The sequence below is a fragment of the Nanorana parkeri genome, unplaced genomic scaffold (assembly GCF_000935625.1).
Source record: "Nanorana parkeri isolate BGI_ZX_2015 unplaced genomic scaffold, ASM93562v1 scaffold91, whole genome shotgun sequence".
In the NCBI taxonomy this organism is placed as follows: Eukaryota; Metazoa; Chordata; class Amphibia; order Anura; family Dicroglossidae; genus Nanorana; species Nanorana parkeri.
The window spans coordinates 1,239,524-1,254,313 of record NW_017306359.1 but is presented as its reverse complement, the minus strand read 5'-3'; the positions used below and the strand labels follow the sequence as shown (position 1 = coordinate 1,254,313).

General features: G+C 40.7%; 1 protein-coding gene across 1 annotated transcript in view; it reads right to left on the bottom strand.

The window, feature by feature from the left end:
• Window positions 1–13,672, bottom strand: part of CNTN1 (contactin 1) — an 84,837-nt gene extending 71,165 nt beyond the window's left edge. Inside the window, exon 1 of the mRNA XM_018552525.1 lies at window positions 13,329–13,672. The gene's annotated coding sequence lies outside the window, so the exon portion shown is untranslated. The remainder of the gene's footprint in view (window positions 1–13,328) is intronic.
• Window positions 13,673–14,790: the final 1,118 nt, after the last annotated feature.

Sequence of the window (14,790 nt, the reverse complement as noted above, 5' to 3'; positions counted from 1 at the left end):
TATATATATATTTTGTTCTTTTTTCTCACATCACGATTTTTTGGAAAAACGTGTGTCATTCAATATCATTATTTTTTTGATTGATGCTTTTGTTCCACTGTTTTTTTCAGTTTTTTATTTCATTTGTTATTTGCACGCACGATGCACCTATAAGAAATTTTTTGTGATTGGTCTTATATTTATTAGTCAAATTTTACACATTTTATCTTGTATTTTCTACTTTTTACTTTGTGGTTTGCAAACCCTGTTACACTGTATTTATTCATCGTGGTACCCCATTGGGGAATATAGTTTATAGGAGTTTCATGGTTACACATCAGCACATGTTTAGGTTTTAACGGACATATTTGTCTGTCATATTTCGTTCATATCATTAGGTCTCTTTGAAGACCTTTTTAGCGCTGTGACAACACCTACCTCACCTTTTTCACTTCTCATAGCAGCTTTAGGCTTATTATTGCTAGTCCACTTTCCATAAGCGCAGATCTTTGTTGCAATTACGTTATTTAGAGATTGGAAATAGTTTCTGCATTAAAAGTATATTGTAAATGATTCCCCAGATGATGAGTTTCAACACTGCCCATTATCTAGGAGATCTAGGAAAATATTCATTCATTACCAGATTCAAAATACTCTGGTTTGCATTGATAAATGTTTTATTGTTTTATACAATTTTTTTCAGTTTCTGATTATGTTCTTTTTAGGGCTTGCTATGAAGTTATAAAGCAGAAACAAAACCCACTGGAAGCATTCCACAGGATAAAATGGGCTTGTGAAATGAAAACCTAAAGGACACCTTGAGACAAAATCACTATATAAAGGATTTATTAGCTCAGCAAGGTGTTTGAGAGGATGATAGCCTAGCACTCAATATTACAATGATTACATTGAAAGATGTGCTTCCAGTAGACATCTCCAGTATCACTAACAAAATGACAGTTGTTACATTTCATGAATTCTTTTCTTTTTTAACACAACCGCACAAAGCATCTTTTCTGCAATACTTTTATCTCCCTTAGCAATGTAACTAAGCTTATGTAACTCTTGGATCACTCATTCCATTATACCGTTTAATTATATCAATTGCCTGTTATAGAGAGAAATTTAACAGTACCATAAGTACCGCGGCTGCTTTTTTGTTGCAGGCATAGGTTTTGACACAATTTGTAAGCTGAATTTATTTCGCTCTTATGGATCCAATTAAAACACTCAATTTCAGCTCCTAGTGCTTTTAGCAGAAAGTGAAAGCCATTAAACCTGTACATATTAGGGCTGACTAAGGGAGTAGCAGCTATTTTCTTAGCAAAGTGAATATTCAGTTGAAAAGTTTTTGTTCAGTCAGCTTAGTAAAAAGGAGGCTAGTTCAGTGCTAGATGCGCAAGGGAGATTTAAAAAAAAAAAAAAAGCAAGGTATATGTTTGCACATGATTTAAATAATTAAATAGCCACAGCTTCACCTCATTCACTAAGCTAACAAAACTTAATTTAGCAAATCAACCCCAATGCTTTCATCACTATTGACAGCACAGGGCATACACTTACATTTCATATTTTCTTAAAGTGTATGTAAATCCTAGCAATGCACTTCTCTTATGTGGTCCCTTTTGGTCTGTTAAGTAAACGCATTTTGTTATATAGGTTTGATCATTAAAAAAAATACATAAACACTGCCTGGCCCCAAAAAAAGTCACCAGCTGTATTGCGGGCAGTGTTATTATCTGGGGTTGCTTCAGTTGGTCAGGTCTAGGTTCAGCACCATTATGTCCCTAACATATAGGTAAGCTGACTACCTAAATATACTGAATAACCAGGTTTTTCCACCAATGGATTTTTTCTTTCCTGATGGCACAGGTCTATTCCAGGATTCATCGGGCTCAACTTGTGAAAGAGAGGTTTAGGGAGCATGAGACATAATTTTCACACATGGATTAGCCACCACAGAGTCCAGACATTAACCCCATTGAGAATCCTTGCGATGTGCTGGAGAAGACTTTACACAGTGGTCCGACTCTCCCATTGCCATGGCGCGCGGAGGTGTCACTCACCTCTGCAGTGCTCACTCCTTCCCTAACTTGGCAGCCGCGGTGTGAGGAGACACCCTTCCCCAAAACCCCTGGGATCACAGACACGTTCCCAGCATTTCTCTGCTGTGGCTGTACTTCGAAAGCATAGTTCTGTGCGTCGCTTTCCATTTCAGGAGCTGCACTGGTCACGCCGTCGGGGCCGTCTCCCTTGGCAACATCACATGTGGGAAATCCTGGTGTGACGTCTATAAGCCCCAACAGAGATCTAGCAACTGAAAAAATGCAAAGAATCTCTTCCTCTCAAGCAACACAAGCCTTCATCAATACATTTAGCACTGCTCTAACTCCCCCTCTGTTTCCGCAGCATTGCCTCCAATTCTGTGCTTTACTGCTTTACAGCAGTACTAGCTCTGTGCTAGGTTATTCTGAAGCCCTGCTCGCAGAGACCCAGCAGTTTCTCCTGAGTCCCGTTCCTGCATTCCTACCCCCAGTTTTGTACTCCTGGCTACCTCACCCTCGGACTGTTTTCTGGACTCCTGATTCTGCGCTGCCTGCCCTGAACACAGAACTGCATTACTACGGCTTGTCTCACTTTTCGTTGGAATTTTTATTCTATCTGTTATCTCTGCTACTGGGATCCAGACCTGGCGCAAGGGGCTCTGCCCTGCAGTATGTGACACCCATCATCACTACAAGATCTTTGTAAAAAAATGAATGTAACTCTAGACAGAAATAAATGTTGTGGAATTGCATAAGCTTATTGCCAAAAGTATTGGGACGCCTGTCTTTACACGCACATGAACTTTAATGGCATCCCAGTCTTAGTCCGTAGGGTTCAATATTGAGTTGGCCCACCCATTGCCGCTAGAACAGCTTCAACTCTTCTGGGAAAGCTGTCCACAAGGTTTAGGAGTGTGTCTATGGGAATATTTAACCTTTCTTCCAGAAGCGCACAAGAAGGCCTGGCTCGCAGTCTCCGCTCTAATTAATTCCAAAGGATTTCTATCGGGTTGAGGTCAGGACTCTATGCAGGCCTGTCAAGTTCCTCCACCCCAAACTCGCTCATCCATATCTTTTATGGACCTTGCTTTGTGCACTGGTGCGCAGTCATGTTTGAACAGTAAGGGGTCATCCCCAAACTGTTCCCACAAAGTTGGGAGCATGAAATTGTCCAAAATGACATGGTATGCTGATGCCTTAAGAGTTCCCTTCACTGGAACTAAGAGGCCAAGCCCAACCCATGAAAAACAACCCCACACCATAATCCGCCCTCCCATCAGATTGCCAGACAGAGAAGCGTGATTTGTCACTCCAGAGAACACGTCTCCACTTCTCTAGAGTGCAGTGCGATGTGCTTTACACCACTGCATCCGACGCTTTGCATTGCACTTGGTGATGTAAGGCTTGGATGCAGCTGCTCGCCCATGGAAACCCATTCCATGAAGCTCTCTATGCACCGTTTTTGTGCCAATCTGAAGGTCAGATGAAGTTTGGAGGTCTGTAGCTATTAACTCTGCAGACAGTTGGCGACCTATGCACATTGTGCGCTGACCCCGCTCTGTCATTTTACGTGGCCTACTACTTTGTGGCTGAATTGCTGTTGTTCCCAGTTGCTTCCACTTTGTTATAATACCACTAACAGTTGACCTTGGAGTATTTAGTAGCAAGGAAATTTCACAGATGGACTTATTGCACAGGTGGCAACCTATCACGGTAGCACGCTTGAATTCAGTGAGCTGCTGAGAGCGACACATTCTTTCACAAATGTTTGTAGAAGCAGTCTGCATGCCTAGGTGCTTGATTTTATACACCTGTGGCCATGGAGGTGATTAGAACACCTGAATCCAATGATATGGAGGGGTGTCCCAATACTTATGACAATATAGTGTGTATATATACACACACAACCCCGATTACAAAAGAGTTGGGACGCTGTTTAAAATGATTTGCAAATCTCATAAACCCATATTTTATTAAAAAAAGAAAATGGAAAACATATACAATGTTTAAATTGATGGCAGCAACACATCTCAGAAAAGTTGACACACCACACAGTAAGGGTATTTTACTATCAAAATAATTAGAATTGTAATGCTATCAGTGGCAAAAAAAATCATAATTTTATCATAAGTAAAGCACAGTGATCTGTCACTGGCAATATTTTCTTCCAGATTACTATACTTAAACTCTTGCAGAGACAAAAAGGAGGCAGACAACATGGGAAGCTTTCACACAGCATTTGAGCACACGACAACTTAACAGTTCAAAATTGGTTTCAAAATAGAATATACACTGGAAAGGATAAAGGCATTAGATGAACAAGCTGGACCTGTAAAATAAGGAGTAAAAGCCTTAAGTCGTGGGCAAATGTTTTTTTTTTTTTAAGTGATTAATGTTATTGCTTTATTTAAGATAGGGATGTTCAGATAGACTAAACTAGAGAAAAAACTCAAACGTTTGGAGGCAGTTGTAATTTTTCGTTTCAAAGTTTTTATTGAGTTTTGACATGAGGTAGGGTACATAACACAGTAAACAATACAGAAGTACAGGTAACTCAGGAACGCGGATACATTGTCTGTTGTCAAGTGGGTCTCAATTGAGGTCATAAGTGCTCCGGGTTCTTCAAGCCGGGAATAAATCCCGCTGAAGGAGGGTTGTCCGAATAAGGGAATCCGGAAGGCAGTGTGCCAGGTGGCAAGGGGCAAAGAGGAAAGAAAAAGGGAGGGGGGGGGAGTGGGTAGGGGGGCACTGGGTCTGATTGGAACAAGCTCTTTAATTTTGGTTGCCTAGAGGGCTATTAGGCTAGCTGGGGCCAGAGAGGGGTGGGTATAGTCTATCCAGGGTTGCCAGATTTTCACGAACGACTTATTGGTATCCGAGAGGATGCTGGTCAGTTTCTCGTTGAGGCAGAAAAAGTCCATCCGCCGTGTAACTTCCCCGAAGGATACAAATTGTTTTTTCCATGCAGCGGCAATAGTTTGTTTGGCTGCCAGTAGGACATGCGTAGCTAGGCGATGTTGGGGTTTCGTAAGGAGTGGAGATTTGAGGTGTAACAAGGCCATCCATGGGTCCTTGTGGAGCTTTACCGAGAATAGGCTGTCCAGCAATCGGAAAACTCTCGACCAAAATCTGGTAATCATGGGGCAAGACCACCAGCCTCTGAAGCATGTTGGCAAGGGTGAAGGTGGGCCAATCTGGACGGCACCAGGTACCACCGCGTGAGGGACTTAAAGGCCGTTTCCATGGAAGAGATATTGATGGAGCAGGTGGCCATTGAGGCCCAGATCTGCTGCCAACTCTCCAGAGGCTGCGATACCCCTAGGTCCCGTCCCATTTTCCTACGTAGGAGTGTCTAGTTGGGGAGGTCAATGTGTGGCAGTTGCAATTTTTAAGGAGCATTGGCTACGGGGCTCCTGGGATTTGTGCATCCCTGTTTTGATTTATGATTTGTATGTATATACTGTTTGTTAGGGATGATACCATTTTTTCCAGACCAATTATTACAAGTATCGATACTTGTCCAAGTACTCACAGATACAAGTACTGATACATTTTTGTTTAGTGTCATGTGACAATTTTTGTAAAACAATACAGACTAATGATTTCAAGACAGTGGTAGAGCACCGGGGCCCAGTTGCAGCTGCAACCCTGGTACAATCTGAACATCCCTAATTTCAGAGATGCCTAACTACTAAGACTTTCTTGGAAAATTCTAAAAATCGGATCACAAGATTGGTTGATGTATAGGATTTTGATCCATATGATCACAGCAATGAACAAAAGATTCTGTAATAAAAGGACTTGAGGGGAGAAAGGTTATTTGATGTAAAATACCAATGAGCCCGTTAACCTTATGCTTACAAAGTATTACATGGATGCCCTTTTAACCTTTCCCTGCATCTTGAGATCCATGTACTCTCTGCACTGACAGGAAACAAAAGTATTTTTTTTGTTCTTTACCCAGGGGATGAGTTAAATAAAACAACGTTTGGTTTGTTGGACTGCTGCCGAACTGAGCAAAAAATCAGCTAATCCAGAACATAGCGTCACCCCCTATTAAGTTTTATTTTATTTACTTGATAATTTGTTCTGGCCATTTCCAAGGCCAGTTTCCAAGCTCTTGATAAAAAAAGGCATGGGTAGCTGGCCACTGACAAATTGAACATGTACCAATGTATAAAAAAATACCATTTAGTGAGAAGCAAGTCTTTTAATGCAGCTTAAAGGGCAACATTAAAAATATGTGAAGCTGTGCACCAGTATGATGTTCCCCAGGAAAAGGGACATAAATTAAATTTCCTTGCCAGATTGGTTCTGATTGTAAAAAGGGCATGTGGTCAACCTCACTGGATAAGGGTCTAGTATGGATTTTGATGGGGCTCTGAAGGTTTTTTTTAAAAGGGAGAGTATAAATTGTTTAAAATGTGTACTGTTCCTAGGGAGAAAAAAAGTGGGCGACCCCCTCAGAATTTTTTACCTAAAAGTGGAGTGGGGGGAGGGGTGGCAGAGTAGTAAGATGGGGAGTTGTTGGGGCTGACAAAATAGGCCTATGACAACTCCTGCCTGCACTTCTGTCTGTGATCTTCCCATCTTTTTCCTTTCCTGTAGCACAGTGGGGGTGCTAGCAGAGTGGGAAGAGGACAAGCATAGGAAGACGTGCTACAAGAAGTTCTAGAAGTGCATCTCTCTCACTCACTCACTCAACCCGCACAAACACCCTGCACCCTCACAAAAAAGTGTACGCTGCCAGTGAGCCTCTTCCCAGCATCCCCCTTCACTGTAGCAGCAGATGGAGCAAAGCAGTGAGCCACTCACTGCTGTAGCTCCAGCAAAGCTGGTCTGGCGCTAACTACACATATGCAGGAGCGGCACAAATTTTTCTGAACCCGAAGCCAATTGCGCACATGGGTAGCAGCTCCACTTTGCCTGAGCCCAGACTCCCAATATGGTGGCAATATTTCCCCCATGCGCAGTAATGATGTCAATGCTTTTTGCTACTGCACAAGTGTGGGAGATTGCCACCTTTTTGTGGACTACAGTCTACTAGTGTGCAGGTCCACTGCTACTGTGCATGTGCTGTCTGTTATGAAAGTCCAGCAATATGGTGCTGAGATCCTTGGAATGCGCAGCACTGTCCTCAGATTTCGGAATGTGCAGGATCTCCCTGCCATACTGTTGACAATATTCCAAGTGTGTCCCACATTATTCTGCGCAGCAAAAGGCAATGGATTCTAGGCATGCTTGGAGATATGGGTGCAGTAGTAATGGGGGCTATGGCTACTGCGCTGTTGGGGGATTTTGCCTAGCACATTTTTTTCAGAGACCGTGTATGCTCCACTTTCCACTGCTCATTCACCAGCCTGCCATTGCTATGAAACTCAAATACCATTTTCAAGAAGTCTAGGGAGTAAAATAATCTTTTATATTTTCCTTTCGAAGTAAGAATTTTGACTTTCTGCACAACTGCACACAAATGGTATTTAATTATAAACGACCATTGCAATGGTTACTCCTAGGGATGCACCGATACCACTTTTTTAAGACCGAGTACGAGTACCGATACTTTTGATCAAGTACTCGCCGATACCAATTACCGATACTTTTTCTTAAAGGACCAGGTCACATTTTTTTTAAAGCTATACAAACTAATGATTTTAGGTCAGTTTCTTAATATTATGATTCATGAGATGACGAGGGAGCATGACGCCGGCTTCCCGGCCAATCGGAATGCTGGGCGCTGCGTCATTACACGGCGCCCGGCTTACGGATTTGCTAGCTTCCTGACCAATCGGGAAGCTGGGCAGCACGTCATTACAAGCTACCCGGCTTCCTGATTTGCCCGGAAGTCGGCTCTATGCTCTCTCATCACAAGTGACGAGCATGGAGCAGTTTCCCGGCCAATAAGGAAACCAGGCAGCGTGTAATGAGAAGCTGCCCGGCTTCCTGATACAGGAAGTACTTGTGCTAGGTATCGGAGCATTTGGGCGAGTACGAGTACTCACCCAAATACTCGGTATCGGTGCATCCCTAGTTACTCCCTATTATTGACTATTAAATCTCAATTTTAATTTGAAACTAACAGGGAAACCTTTATTTTACTTCCTGTATTTTTTCTTTACAATAAATATAGGAAGCAACTGCAAAAAAAATAAAAAAATAAAAAAAAATATATATATATATATATTTTGTAACATGGTGCCAGTAAAACCTGCCAGGTTGGCAGGAAAAGTGATAGATGTTAGATTTCTTCACGGATCCTTAGATGCATCATCTAAGGTAATGCCAGCATAGATGGAGGTAAATAAAAATAGCTCTTTACCTTGTATTGGTAAAACAAATCCTGGGGCTGGTGTTCCAAGGAGTCTGATAGAGCTCTGGGTAGGACAGACTCCTAGTTCCGTGGACCGTAGTTTAGTGAAGACTGTACAGGACTTCATTAGTGTGCAGCTGCACCTAGCTGGGGGAAGTGTGTGTGTCTCAGTGCAAGGAGAGACAGTGTGCTGAATGCAGCAAGTTCTGTGTTTGGAGCCAAGCCTTTCAGCAGGACAGGGTTCTTTTGGATGGACTGTAACGGTTCCCATAGAGGAAACGGACCCAGCTCAGAGGACTATCGCTATAAATCCTTAATAATAATAATAATAATATATAAAGAAAGAACAACAAACTATTCTGTATCTCCCTGAATCAGCACAGTAAGGCTGTTGTGCCATTCTACTGTGGTGCCTTTAGCCCTTTAGTTGACAGGTCATGCCTCCCATTGTGCAACTCCGGGTGATACCAGCCCCCCTTACCCAAACCATATATTTTCTGAAAGCTAAGGATGTGTAGAATTAAGGATGGTGCTGTTGCTTTTGTACGTTCTATTATAGTTGTGAACATGTTTATCAAAACATATTTTAAAAGGAAATACACAAATCATTATTAAATTATTAAAACAAATGGGACCCTTGGTCCAACATCTGCAGATGCGCTCTTTTGACGCTCGATTACTGACGCTCTGAATCTGAATTGGAGAAAGATTACTCATCCCCTTACCAATGCACCGGGATTGGACCACTCCTACCAGGTCTCATTCCCACCTCTACTCCTCTGCTATACTTTATCCCCCTCTCTATCCTGCTTTTACTCCCTCCTTGACCCTTTTCCCCCCGGCGTAAGGCTGGGGAGGCAGAAGGAATATGTTTGTCCCTCTATGCCCATTTATTTTCACTTTTGTTAGATCTAGCCTACAAGCTGTTACTTAGTTATACTGGATCTTTGGTTTAAAAATGGATTACTGGCTACTGCTAAACACTGGTAACGTCAACATTGCCCCATTGGAAAGAAGTGCCCCTAAGGTAGAAGGTTAAAGAATATCTCAGTTCATACTATGTTAAATTCTACGAATGTATACTTCAGTTGTATTCGAATGCTTCAATGTAATGTAAAAAAATATATATATTTTATTGTAAGAAAAAATAAATTATTAAAACAAAATTTGCAAAATTTCTACTAAACATAAAAGATAAAGCTATATTAGGTAAATTGAAAATATTTATAAATGTACAACTGCATCTTGTACGCATGTATGTAAAGCTGTAAATAAATGACATACACTAAAAACCTTTACTGCCTACTCTATTTAGTGTTATAATAAAATCACCATAAGGCTGGCTTTAAATGATTGCACTGCAGTAATGTGCAGTAATAAGCATGTTTTACCATGCATTAAAGCTACCTATGTTAACGCCCAACAGATTGTAAACTCTCATGAGCAGGGTCCTTCTAATCCTTTTGTATGGTATTGTAGCTGTAAATTGCTGTGCAAACTGTTGGAACTATATAAATCATGTATACCGGTAATAATAATATTACAAATGTACAAGTAATATTGTAACATTTTCATGTTTTAGGCAATAGGGTTCAGTTACTATATTCTTTGCAATATGAATTTTCATTATACAAAATTAATTTTTGCGTAGCTTTGTGATTAAGGTGAAGCTGTGCTGACTTCAATTATCCAATCATGTGCAGGTAAAATTCTTATTTTCCTTGCATAAAATTGGTTGTTCTTTTGAAAAATGAATTTTCACTTAGCTTAGTGAAAGGTTAAATTTAAGTGAAAATTCACTGCTCAAATTGAATATGCTCTACTCCTTTAGAAAATTAACCCAAAGATCACTTGAAACGATATAATTATTACATAAAACTACAAATACCGTAATATGTTTGCATATCGAAAGCAAATTAAGCCAACAGTGGAAGCAGACCAATGGAAAACACAAATAAATCCTATAATCATGTTAACTCTTTTATTATGTGAAACCTCATCTACCAGCCATCGGTGGGTCTATACATTGCAGCAAATCAGCTTTGCCTGAGTCTTTTTATTGTGACTTTAGAGTGGGAATGAAGCATTACAGGGTGTTCTTACTGATAAAAAAGGGGCAGAAAGCATGGTGGGAAAAATGCTGGAAGAGCATTTACAGGACCAAAGGCTGCCAGGTAGAATGTAATGGGGGGCATCCAAGTAATGGATGAGGGTAGAGAACAGCAGCATCTATACAAGCTGCTGAGCATGAAAACCAAGCTAAGAGTTGGGAGCATCAAGGGATGTGGTTATCAGCTCATTAATACATAAGTGGCACGCAGGGGGAACACAAAAAATGCCCAGTCCGCAGTTGCGAGCTAAAATGGAATTTCCAAATTATGAGGTAACCAGTTGAATAAACAGAAGTCCTGTGCAAACAGGTTAAATAGTTCCCAGTATGTCCTTCAGATCCTCATTATTAAAATAAACATGTCAGAAACCTTGGCAATTTAAACTAAGCATATGCTGAAAAAGTATAGGTTACCTTATGTGGAGAAAAACATTACATTGAAGTTATATACAAATGTTACCTTTTCCTGTAAACTAATTTTACAAATTTGGGCATAAAAGCCACTCATCACATTAAAGGACCAACAAATGAACTCGGGAGGCAGGGGGGAGGGTCGAAACTTTTTCATAAAGGGAAACGCATATATTTCAGCTTCCTTTATCAGTGGATCTACTGACTGTTTTGAAATGTAAGTTTTGTTAAGGTAAGGCCCAGTTTTGTGACAAGCTTACTAATACTTAAAATTTTAACTGCTTGGTATTGAAGAAATGTCATACCTTTTTATGTCTAGCAATATATTTACAATATATTAACAGAAATGACAAACTCCTATTGTACAGGACTTATGGGGCATGCCATACTTCCTGCTCCATCAGTCATCAATCACTGAAGAACAACTGAATAGAGTGCTTTTCATATGAATGAGTTTGCCCTAAACCTCAGTGTTTATCAGTCAAAGGTAATCAAGAGCTGGACCTACAGCTCTCAAAGATCAGTCCTATGTTTTTCATTATTATTAGTATGTAGAATTCTGTTTCATAAATACGATGGTCAATAGTTGATATGCACATACTAAAAAGAATTGAACAAGGACATCATGAATTTGCTACTGTTTGCCACTACTCTCCCTTCATCTTCACTACTAGACCAGAAGACCGAAGGATATAGATGCATTTAGTCCTCCAAAAGGTAGTCTTAAATGTTAAAATACTAACAGGCTTTTCTAGTTATAGCACAAGAGGCTGCTGGATAAAAACTCTAGCTTTTCTTTGATTTTATAATCAAACAAGTAACAGTGTAACATTCTGATTGTTCAGTAATAGAATTGCATGTTCAGACTTTCAATTACATTATTTTACACAGTACGCCAGGTATCTTAAACACTTATTGTTAGTTTAATGTGATTGCAGTAGACCTTCAGGCCCAACAAATAGGTGACCAGGGGGAACTACCATGCCCCTGTTCCAGTGATTAGGTTGTTCTGAAGGTGCCATCATAAGCACTTCCTCTTCCAGGTCTTGCCAGGCCAACATATCAGAAGATTTGTAACAGAATTCTATGGAGCTATTGAAGTGATTGTCAAGAATAGGAAATGTTTTACTTGGGACCTTAAGCAGAACTAAATTGTGTGTATCTTCCTGCACTCCTTACTGGATCTCCTAGGAGATGATGTCTGTAATAGGGTGCTTGTAGGCACCGTGTAGTCAAGTAGTAATTCCAAAAGATGTCACCAGCACTCCAAAAGTAGATTCAATATATTTTAATGACAACGGTCATTCAAAATCACAAGTACTTTCGGGGCCACGTTGGGTCCCCGTCATCAGGCTCCTTAAGCAGAATTGACGCCTGGACCAGAGGAATAGCTGCATGTGACACTTGTATTACAGCTCTAGAATATAGAGCATACAATAAATGACTACACTACAACTTTGGGTGAAGAAGTAATCGGTTTGCTTTGAGTCTTTTACTATGTTTCTATACTCAAATGCAGATATTTAGCTAACATTGGAAGACATTAATGGGGTAAAGCCATGGGTGGAACAATCGCCGTAGCAGCCCACACAGCCATGATGGGGCCCAGGGCGGAGGCGGACCCAGTTATGATTAGAAGGGGTGACCAGGATGCCTGTCTGGGTTCACCAGTCCTTGCCTTCCCTGCTTCCATATCATAAATGTTAGTAATAATGCTATGATTTTAACCTAAACAAATATCCTCATAGCAAAAAGTCAAAACATAACAACTACATTTATGCACTTTTGTGTACTATGCTTTCTCTAAGTTGAGTGACAAAGTGGTATACATATACATTTACTGCCTACAGTGGGGTCTAAAACATTTCTTTGTGAGACACATAAGCTTAGATATTCATAGGCCTTTATCATAAGATGCTGTAGCCCAGCTCGGCATATCCAAACGAAAAGGCAATATAAGATAATTTCCTCATTATTACCTCATGACCATAGTCTATATATGCTCCTTGCCAGTGTGGTAGACAAGTGCCAAGTTGTGCAACATGAACTCATTGTAATAAAACTGTTATGACCAGAATTTTGTTGAGCTGTTCAGTTTTAAATATATGACTTGGAAGAAAGTATAAAATACAACTACATATTGCTACTTTTACCAGAAAGTCTATGGCTATTTTTTAATCAACTATATACATGCATTATGATTTGCTAATAAAATAGACACAGTTCCATACCCCACTAATCCAATATACCTCTGCTGATCTGTACCATTTTGCTAAAATGTTATTATCACTAATACAATTTGTAGCATACTGCAGTGTATAGATATACTGCATTATGGGTGTCTGGCAGCAGCTGCTATCAGATAATCCTGACTCTGTCGTTTGTAAGCAATCAGTGCAGTTTATTACATAAAAATCTCTATCTCGGCATAATATTGAATAATTAATCTAATGAAAGAAGTGAGGTTACCTACCTGGACACAGGCACTGTGGTTACTGAGAATATGGATGTAAAATTGAAGTTAGTATTGGTAAAGTGCTCCACATAGTAACCGTCTGCCGCAGAACAGAGAGAGAGAGATTTCACAATGTGATCTCAGCAAGCAAAGTCATGTAGAGAACATCCTGTGTCCTGCCTTCCATAAACTGCATGTTAATCACTGCTGAACCAGTCTGCGAACATTGTAGAATTACCATCAAATCAGGCATTTTTAGCTGTAAGCTTCAGATTATCTGCTTGAACCTTTCAGCCAGCACCATAACCTATGTATGTGGAAATATAAAGCATTTCACTGCAGTGACTGTATGCAGAAAATTCTCCCAGTCACTGCAACCACCCCTTTCAGTCCACCCGGAGACAGTGAAATGAGAGCAGCATACATAATTCAATGCACTAAAATCTTCCTGCACTTCCTGTAGCCATCATTGCAGCCAGTAATGGCATATTGATTGCAAAGACTATGCAGGTTAAGTTTTTTTTTTATTTTTTTAAGCCACCAAAGAAAGCAAACGGTACGTACATGATTTCCAGTGATATTCAACTTTCTGCAAACATAAATTACAATAACATGCTCGGAAGTCTACCATGCCACCTACGTTTTCCCTTTGAAATTGCTGATTCATTCTTTCCTTAGAGCAAAGCCATCTAAGCCTAGTGAGATGTGTTTTGTCATGCAAATTTGTTCTTTTTTATTAGGCTCTAAAATAAACTGAAAACATACACAAGCTTCAAATACAAATATAATGTTTTATGTTTAAATAATAACAACTCTAACTAGGGATGCACCAATACCGTTTTTTCGGTATCGAGTATGAGTACCAATATTTTTTTTTCCGGTACTCTGTACCGAAAGTCCCATTACGGAAGCCAGACGGCGTGAAATGATTTGCCAAACAGCTTCCTGATTAGCCAGGGAGCCTGGTGGTGTGTAATGACTCCCGTCTTCCTGATCAGCTGGGAAGTCCCGACTCCTTGCTCACCTGGTGACGAGGAAGCATGGAGCTAGATTTCTGTCCAATCAGGAAGCCGGAGGGCGGGTAATGACTCGCCACCTGGCCTCCTGATTGGCCAACTTCCCAACCAATCAGGAAGCTGGGTGGGGAGACGTGACGCGGCGCCCGGCTTTCTGATTGGCTGGGAAGCCGGTTCCATGCTACCTCATCACCAGGTGGCGGAAAGCATGGGACAGGATTTCTGATCAATCCGGAAGCTTTACACGGATGGTGACTCATCAGCAAGTGATGAGGGAGCATTGAGCTGGCTTCACGGTCAATCAGGAAGCCGGGGGGGCGAGTCATTACACACCACAAGGCTTCCTGGCTAATCAGGAAGCTGGTCGGCGAATCATTACACGTTTGTAGATGAATTTGAGGTAAACTGGTGGGGCTACACATCAGAGTGTATCTGTCTATTGTCTATTTAAATTACCGTAACTT